At 36.4% G+C, this 9,568-nt stretch overlaps 2 long non-coding RNA genes across 2 annotated transcripts; one reads left to right on the top strand and one right to left on the bottom strand.

Annotated features, from left to right (window-relative positions):
* The first annotated feature begins 3,552 nt into the window (after positions 1–3,552).
* Positions 3,553–5,641, top strand: LOC127177225 (uncharacterized). Its single transcript, XR_007829201.1, has 6 exons — positions 3,553–3,626; positions 3,785–3,970; positions 4,090–4,151; positions 4,304–4,427; positions 4,631–4,737; positions 5,498–5,641. It is a non-coding gene; the product is annotated as an uncharacterized LOC127177225 (long non-coding RNA).
* Positions 5,642–5,930: 289 nt separating this feature from the next.
* On the bottom strand, positions 5,931–9,335 carry LOC127177224 (uncharacterized). Its single transcript, XR_007829200.1, has 4 exons — positions 9,173–9,335; positions 7,208–7,279; positions 6,727–6,858; positions 5,931–6,633 (listed from the first exon to the last, which is right to left on the bottom strand). It is a non-coding gene; the product is annotated as an uncharacterized LOC127177224 (long non-coding RNA).
* Between the last annotated feature and the right edge of the window lie 233 nt (positions 9,336–9,568).

Genomic DNA, 9,568 nt, shown 5'->3' with positions numbered 1-9,568 from the left:
TATGAAAATCAGAAATGAAGAGTATCAATGTGATGTGATGACTTAAATTTGCTTTGAGATCTGAAATTGTAAGTAACACTCATGTTTGGTATCTGTGAAGTGACTGAGGGTCTGACCCATGTCAGGAATGCAATAACAGTGCTTATTCGTTTAGCCCGGCTCACAGATAGCGAATGTGGTGTTTTAGGATTATTCTAACCATTATTTTAATCAAACATTTTAAATTAATAGAGTGAGTAGTAATGAATTTAGTGAGTTGTTATCAATGAATAATAAAAAGGGGGAAATTGTGAAAGAAAAAAAATCATTTTACTCATCTATATGCTTATAGAATATTGTGTAAAGGTCTGCTTTATTTAAACCTGCTATAAGAATGACATGAGAGAAGGGTGTTAGGGCCCTAAATATAAAGATTTGATTCTTGGGAGTATGATGTAGCAGAATGTATTCATCGGACTCTTACTACGTGTGGAAAGTCACCATTTAGGAGATGTAACCTTGAAGGCTAGGGAAGAGATATAAATTGGAGTGAGCCCTCCCTTCTGGGTCGCACTGTGAAGCAACCTGTGTTTCTGTATGACTGTCTGACCTTCTTTGCAAAGAATAAATATCTAAAAGACATTTGATTGACTTTGTCTCTTACTTTGGTAAGAGTCGATTTTATTTTGCCACAACACAATAATTCCCAACACAAACAATTCACAAAAAGAAATGTTCAAGTCCCTGTTCAGCACCACTATGTAACAGTGGCTGCCCTAGCATAAATAAACACTTGTGAAGAACATTTTTCAGGCACCAGCCAGGATTAATCTGACAAAATTTAAATTAACCCAGGGGAGTCAAAAAATAATTCAATTCAATTCAATTCAAATTTATTTGTATAGCGCTTTTCACGATACATATCATTGCAAAGCAGCTTTACACCAAATTGACATTTTTACAATATATGTAGTAGTAGCTTGATGTACATGTGGCAGAGATGTGTGGTAAAGATCAATTAATGACGTAATCAAACAGACAAAGAACACTATAAATTAGTAGCAGAATTCGGTAGTGCTGTATGTTTTCAGGGTTAGCATCATCTGAAGTCCTCTGTGGGGTTGGCATCATCTCTTCTTAAGTGTTCTGGATCCAGACTGGAGCTTGTGAATTCCTAGTTACCATGGGATGTCAATCCCATGGCAAAAACAGAGAACAAATAGGAACATAATTAGCGTAGCTGCCGTTCAAACTAAGAAAAGGAAGGTTTGTTAAACCAAAGCTAAAAGATTAATAATGAACATTTGATCAGATATAGCTGCAGGAAAAGTTTATGAGATAAACCACCTGTTACAATATTAAAATCACAAAAACTGCCAGAGGAAAACTCTGTTCACAAGGGAAGATTTATTCCACAATAAATCAACAAACAAAAAAACAAAAACAAACACTTGTTTGCAAATAAGGAGCAAGGGAAGAAAAAAACCAAGTGAAGAAGAAGAAAGAGTTCAATTACACTAATTCAAATTTAAACTGTTTCATAGCAGATTCACATCCACAATCATTTATAAATTGTCCATAGAAAAAAAAAGAGAAAAAAGAAACATTGAATAAACATTTTGTTAATTTAATAGTTAAGATATAACATCAAACAACAATCTTAAAAAACAAAATAGCTAGTGAACAATCATAAAAATACAGTAAGCACAAATATGCGGAAGGTAGGAAAACAATGGGGAACTGGAGGGCGGACAGTGTGTATCTGGTGGCTAAAAAAACAGTAGTGGTGAGTTATAGCAGCTATGTTGTAAATGTAACTGAATGACTTCAGGATCTGAAGAGAATGGTTGGGATATTGAAAGGGATAGCGTAAAAAGAGAGAGTAATGGATTAGGAGCAGAAACAGGTGATAATGTCAAAAGAATGAGAGGATATGACAATGTTACATCTGGCAGTCAGATGCAATTCAAAGTAATTGTGACATTCAAGGAAAATTTACATCTGATCTCAGTTGCTAAAGCGATAGAAAGGGAGGCAGAAAAGGTCTTATTTGCCAAATATTTAAACAACAAGCACATTTTGATTCATGCAGTTAATAAAATTTAGCAAGAGAAGATTCTGAAAATGAAAACGTTGAGTACCTCTGTCCATTTCTGTGGATATAAAATCAAAACAGAATTGAAAGGGGGGAAGGTTATAGATATAAAAAGGCTAATCAATAAACAGAATGGAAATAAAACAGAAACGTTGTCAGTCATGATTGAATTCGAGGATAAGATGCCAAACAAAGTTATGCTAGGTTTTTCTGTTACCAAGTGAGAAAATATATTCCTCCAGTTATAAGAAGTTTCAAATGGGAAATGTTGGAAAGATGTCCCTGTCAAGTGCTTCAACTGTGAACAACATAGTGCAGCTTATAAAGGATGCACAAAACAAATACAGACTAAAGAAGATCAAGAAAATCAAAATTCTGAATAATGTCTCTTTGCAGAAGCTCTAAAGAAAGTACCAGACGTAACCAAGCCTAGACAAACTTAGGGCAATAAACTTGCATAAGTATAAAAAAGAAAAAGAAAAGACAGGGACTCAAAATATTATGAGAGAATCCTTTCATCAATGCAAAATTAATAAAGAGACACTGTTAGTGGACAGAACAAAGTTTGTGGCATTCATATGCACGATAGTGTATATTGGAATTGAGCAGAATTCCAATTCCAGAAAGGAAAGAATGGACACAGTAATTGAAGCAGCAAAGTATTTGACCATAGAAACTGGATCTATATTTGAAATGATGAATGCACTAAACTATGAATCTAGTAGTGGATAAGAGTGGTGCTGAGCAGATTAGAGTTTCACTTATCCAAAGATGTTCTGAGGGCAGAAAGGAAAATGATTGGTTCACAGATTGACCCAATGAAATTACGGCAGAGGCGGGGCCTAGGCTTTTTGAAATGTGGAGGAAAAAGTTCGCAGACTTAGCACAGATACTTTGGAGACTTCGTGGGATTGGTTGCTGTTGTAAGGTAGGTGAATTTAGGGTATATTCTGTTACTGTTCAGAGATAAACTCCACTAAAAATATTTACTAAGATTTTCCAATGCTGTCCCGCTGTCTGTGGAGTTGATGTATACGTCAACAGAGTTCGTTGAAATCGTCACAACATTTAATCGATAAAAACTGTACATCTCCCGCCCTAGAGCTGATCTCAGAGCAGGATCACTGTATATACTCTAATCGCTGTTTTAATTTTAGTGCTTTACACGCTACTTTCACAGCAGGAGTGCTCAGGTTCATATCGCTGTGTTGTTTTTAGTAAACTACATGTGCTCTAAGGCCAGGAGTACTCAACTTAATCTAGTTAACTGTTTTTTTTTTTAGTGAACAACACGCTGTTCTCAGAGCAGGGGTACTTAACCTAATTTCATTGATATTTTTGGTAAACTACTCTGCTACCAGGGCAGGAGTACTCAGCGTAATTCATTTCATTGTTATTTTAGTGAACTATGCGCTGTTCTCAGGGCACTCAAGGTAATTTCATTGTTATTTTTAGCAAACTACTCTGCTCTCAGGGCAGGAGTACTCAATGTAATTAATTTCGTTGTTATTTTAGTGAACTACACGCTGCTCCCAGGGCAGGAGTACTCAATGTAATTAAGGGCAGCTGCTCCCAGGGTACTCAATGTAATTAATTTCGTTGTTATTTTAGTGAACTACACGCTGCTCTCAGGGCAGGAGTACTCAATGTAATTAATTTCGTTGTTATTTTAGTGAACTACAGGCTGCTCTCAGGGCAGGAGTACTCAAGGTAATTAATTTCGTTGTTATTTTAGTGAACTACAGGCTGCTCTCAGGGCAGGAGTACTCAAGGTAATTAATTTCGTTGTTATTTTAGTGAACTACGCGCTGCTCTCAGGGCAGGAGTACTCAATGTAATTAATTTCGTTGTTATTTTAGTGAACTACACGCTGCTCTCAGGGCAGGAGTACTCAAGGTAATTTCATTGTTATTTTTAGTAAACTACTCTGCTCTCAGGGCAGGAGTACTCAATGTAATTAATTTCGTTGTTATTTTAGTGAACTACAGGCTGCTCTCAGGGCAGGAGTACTCAAGGTAATTAATTTCGTTGTTATTTTAGTGAACTACAGGCTGCTCTCAGGGCAGGAGTACTCAAGGTAATTAATTTCGTTGTTATTTTAGTGAACTACGCTGCTCTCAGGGCAGGAGTACTCAACATAATTTCATTGTTTGTTTTAGTAAACTATGGGCTGCTCCCAGGGCAGGGGTACTCAATGTAATTAATTTCGTTGTTACTACAGGCTTTTAGGTAATTAATTTCGTTGTTATTTTAGTGAACTACAGGCTGCTCTCAGGGCAGGAGTACTCAATGTAATTAATTTCGTTGTTATTTTAGTGAACTACACGCTGCTCTCAGGGCAGGAGTACTCAAGGTAATTTCATTGTTATTTTTAGAAAACTACTCTGCTCTCAGGGCAGGAGTACTCAATGTAATTAATTTCGTTGTTATTTTAGTGAACTACACGCTGCTCTCAGGGCAGTAGTACTCAGTTGGTTCTGTATTACATTACCATTATATTTATAAAACAGTAGACAATTTCTGTATGATTGATTGATCTTTTATTTTATTCTTCAGCTACCTGGAGGAGTTGCAAAATCTGGACAAATCAAAGGAGCTAACACTGAAGATCTGATACTGCCGAGTCCAAAATGGTGCAAAAATGGAGATGTATGAAAAATGATGTAAGTTTGGATCCACCTAATAAAAGCACATAATAGCCAGATTCAGTCGGTAACTGTTAATCATGGGGACGCAAGCGATTTTCAACATTTACAGGGCCATCCAAATCCAGAATATTGGTGTTTTTCTCCCACCACCCTCGTAAAAATTCCCAGCAAAATTACATGCTGTTTTTTAGGCACCAAAGTTGTGTGGTCGAAGAAATCGATTCAAAATGAACAACAAAAATATTTAATAACTTCTCCAGCACAGCGGATAGGAGCTGTTAAGAAAAAAGACAAGAAAAGTACTTAAACATTTTAAATTAGTCATTATTAGGGCAGTATTATGTATGCAATAAAATTTTAAAATATAGGCCTACAATTACATACATAAAAATATTAACCAAGCAGCCTTGTCATTATAGTCCCTCATGTCCGCTGCATTCTCAAAACTTTGAAAATACCCAAAATATCAAAATCAACTGTGGCGGCAGATAATTTTCTTATTTAGTGCCCACACTCTGGAACAATCTACCCAACACTGTTCAGAAGGCAGACACACTCTGTCAGTTTAAATCTAGATTAAAGACCCATCTCTTTAACCCAGCCAACACAACACATTAACACATTTCTTTAATTCAAGTCCATTAAAGGATGGTTAGGCTGCATTAATTAGGTCAACCAGAACGGGGAATAATTTCCATAACACCTGATGTACTCATTGCATCGTAAGAAGAATGGCATCTACACTAATATTAGTCTGTTTCTTTCTTATTCCAAGGTCACCAGATGATGGATCAGCACCTAGAGACGACCTCTACATCCCTAAATGTCCTAAATGAGTCCTCTGCAATCTGACTTTGCTGCAACATGGAACTTTTGCATTATTGACACACTATTGTCCTATTAAAAACTGTAAAGTTGCTTTGACACAACCTGTTTTGTTAAAAAGCGCTGTATAAATAAATGTGATTGATTTACCTCATGTAAATAAGAGGTTGCATGCAACTTATTTCTGCTAATCTTCACATTTCTCATGACACTATCATTTTGAGAGATAAAATTTAAGAAAACCATTTCAGCTATAGTGGGTCTATTTTGGAACTTGAGATTCAAATAAACAACATATTTTTAAATTTATTCTTAATCCAAGCATGTGACATTTAATTTATAGCAGACAACTATGCAACAGGCCATATGAGCTGTGCATTCCTGGGTTCATATAATCACACTGTGAATAAATCAGATCCATGAGTTTTATCACTGAGGTGCCATGTACATAAATTTTTACATAGGTTCCTACTGTCTGAATAGGGCTTCTCTCACAGATTTCACTTGGTGATACATAAATGTGATTACAAAAGGTACCAGTCAGTTTTTGTGCAACCTCTTAATGTTCCTCCCATGGACTATTGCAGAGAAATTAAGACTTGTAATTTTAATTATAACTTGTGAGTTATTTATTTATTTTTTAATAATCGTGTTGTTAATGTTGTATCATTCAATATCTGTTGTACAGATTGTTTAAGAACAAAATGAAAGAACTGAAAATAATGATTGAAAATAATCAGTTTACAGGTCCAATATTACAATAAAATAAGTTTAATTATGACTTCTTTGTTTTTATACAATTACAAATTACAATCAAATCCAGTGAATTAAATGCATTTATAAAACAAAGGAACGTTTCACAACAAAAAAGTTAAGCAAGTTATATCATTAAACTGCTGTAGTCTTAACTAGTGGATATCATCATTCCTAGAGGTTTTTAAGTTTTTTATTTATTTTTATTTTAGACATGAGTTGTCAAATTTGAACAGGCTCCCTTTAAACCAAGCCCAAGGTCATAGGTTGCTTTGCCAAATATCTTCTCAAAACCGGTCTCTCAAAGTCTCCAGAAATGTTTGTAAGGTCTTCCTGCAATTGAAATTTTGAAAAATTGAAAATTTTGTTTCAATTTACACTGACAGTCATGATAATAGAAAGAAAGGGAAAAAAAAAGAATTTTACTTTAAAGGCTTTAGTTTGGGATATTGAATCATGAACATCCTCATTTTCATATATTTTCTGGACCACTTTCTTTTGTGCAGGAAACTTCCATGCCAGGAACACTACATCACTGACCATCTCACTGCACAGCATCTGAAATACAGCAATGTAAACAAACAGAATTACTAGCAAAATCATAAGATTAAAGATAAACATCACTTACAACTCCCTCAAAATTGACAATTTCTTAGAGACGTGTAATACATCTTTAAACCCTGCCACTCCTAGAGCCTACTATACTCTGGCCTCAGCTACAACCACAATGATTGAGGGCAGATCAGAGTAGACGTTTGAGGGAGAGCTAATGAAGTCCATAGGCTGGAATTATGCAAACAAACCTAACAGGTAATTGGTAACAGGAAGTGAGACTGGAGTTTCTGACACTTAATATGGGCACTTCAAAAAAAAAACAAGATTCTCAACTAAAACTAGATGAACTTACAAAGAAAGTCCAGAGATTCCCTTTCTCCAAGTATGGACCAGTGACGACTTCTGCATTTTCCAAGAAGTTTTTCTGCAAAGAGAAGAAAAACTACATGAAAGAGTCAACGACAGGCCTATAGTCATACAGAAATACGTTGATGTGCGTAGGACATAGTACATGACAAATAACAGTAATATGAACCTATCCAGTACTCCTGCCCTGAGAGCAGCGCATAGTTTAGTAAAAAATAACAATAATATGAACCTATTGAGTACTCCTGCCCTGAGAGCAGCGCATAATTCAGTTTAGTACTGTTATTTTTACTCCTGCCCCGAGAGCAGCACATTGTTTAGTAAAAATAACAGTAAACGAACCTATTGAGTACTCCTGCCCCGAGAGCAACCCATAATTCAGTTTAGTACTGTTATTTTTACTCCTGCCCTGAGAGCAGGGCATAATTCAGTTTAGTACTGTTATTTTTACTCCTGCCCCGAGAGCAGCACATAGTTTAGTAAAAATAACAGTAAACGAACCTATTGAGTACTCCTGCCCTGAGAGCAGCGCATAATTCAGTTTAGTACTGTTATTTTTACTCCTGCCCTGAGAGCAGTGCATAGTTTAGCAAAAATAACAATAATACGAACCTATTGAGTACTCCTGCCCTGAGAGCAGCGCATAATTCAGTTTAGTACTGTTATTTTTACTCCTGCCCTGAGAGCAGCGCATAGTTTAGCAAAAATAACAGTAATACGAACCTATTGAGTACTCCTGCCCTGAGAGCAGCGCATAATTCACTTTAGTACTGTTATTTTTTACTCCTGCCCTGAGAGCAGTGCATAGTTTAGTAAAAATAACAGGAATACAAACCTATGGAGTACTCCTGGCCCAAGAGCAAGGCATAGTTTAGTAAAAAATAACAGTAATACGAACCTATTGAGTACTCCTGCCCTGAGAGCAGCGCATAATTCAGTTTAGTACTGTTTTTTTTACTTCTGCCCTGAGAGCAGGGCATAATTCAGTTTAGTACTGTTATTTTTACTCCTGCCCCGAGAGCAGCACATAGTTTAGTAAAAATAACAGTAAACGAACCTATTGAGTACTCCTGCCCCGAGAGCAGCCCATAATTCAGTTTAGTACTGTTTTTTTTACTTCTGCCCTGAGAGCAGGGCATAATTCAGTTTAGTACTGTTATTTTTACTCCTGCCCCGAGAGCAGCACATAGTTTAGTAAAAATAACAGTAAACGAACCTATTGAGTACTCCTGCCCCGAGAGCAGCGCATAATTCAGTTTAGTACTGTTATTTTTACTCCTGCCCTGAGAGCAGCGCATAGTTTAGTAAAAAATAACAATAATATGAACCTACTGAGTACTCCTGCCCTGAGAGCAGCGCATAGTTTAGTAAAAATAACAGTAATTCAAACCTATTGAATACTCCTGCCCTGAGAGCAGCGCATAATTCACTTTAGTACTGTTATTTTTTACTCCTGCCCTGAGAGCAGCGCATAGTTTAGTAAAAATAACAGGAATACAAACCTATGGAGTACTCCTGGCCCAAGAGCAAGGCATAGTTTAGTAAAAAATAACAGTAATACGAACCTATTGAATACTCCTGCCCGGAGAGCAGCGCATAATTCAGTTTAGTACTGTTATTTTTACTCCTGCCCTGAGAGCAGCGCTAATGTTAATACTAGCGCTAACTGACTAATTAAATCTCACGGAGATTTGAACGAGCTCTGTTGTCGCTCATATCGGTATCACAGACAGCGCGGTAGTATTGTAAAAGCATGTTTTACTCAATCTACCCCATAAGCAGCTTTGGTGCGATCGACTGATAAAGCAGTTGAATGAAAATGCATAGGATATGATATGTAGTCATGATTATTTGTTCTGTGCGTCTTTGCCGGCTAATTATCTCAGTAAACGTTAGAGTTATGTTGATTTATTATTTTTTTTTAAATAAAATACATGGTAAATTCACTTACCTTGCAGCAAATGCCTCCCACGAAGCATTAATAACGTTTCTGTCTGAAGTGTTCCCTCCACACGTCCAAATTTCCTGACCCCGCCTCTGCTTCAATTTCATTGGTTAAATCTATAAACCAATCATTTTCCTTTCTGCCCTCAGAACATCTTTGGATAAGTGAAACTCTAATCTGCTGGTGGCGACTATTTTACATTGGTACTCGAGGAGTTTAAGTAAGTGCACGATGTGGAGGCTAAGAACTCTCTATGCAAAGTGCATTTAAAATCCTTTAATGCACAGCAAGCCATTGATTATCCTGCTTATTCCATGGTCATTTGCCAAGTTATAGACAAGTTAAAAGTAGTATTGTTCTTTGCAGTGCAATATTTGACCGAATGGGTAAAAAAGACAATTA

The sequence above is a fragment of the Labeo rohita genome, chromosome 15 (genome assembly GCF_022985175.1).
Source record: "Labeo rohita strain BAU-BD-2019 chromosome 15, IGBB_LRoh.1.0, whole genome shotgun sequence".
Classification (NCBI taxonomy): domain Eukaryota; kingdom Metazoa; phylum Chordata; class Actinopteri; order Cypriniformes; family Cyprinidae; genus Labeo; species Labeo rohita.
The sequence above is the reverse complement of the archived record's forward strand: the minus strand, read 5'-3'. Positions and strand labels throughout refer to the sequence as shown.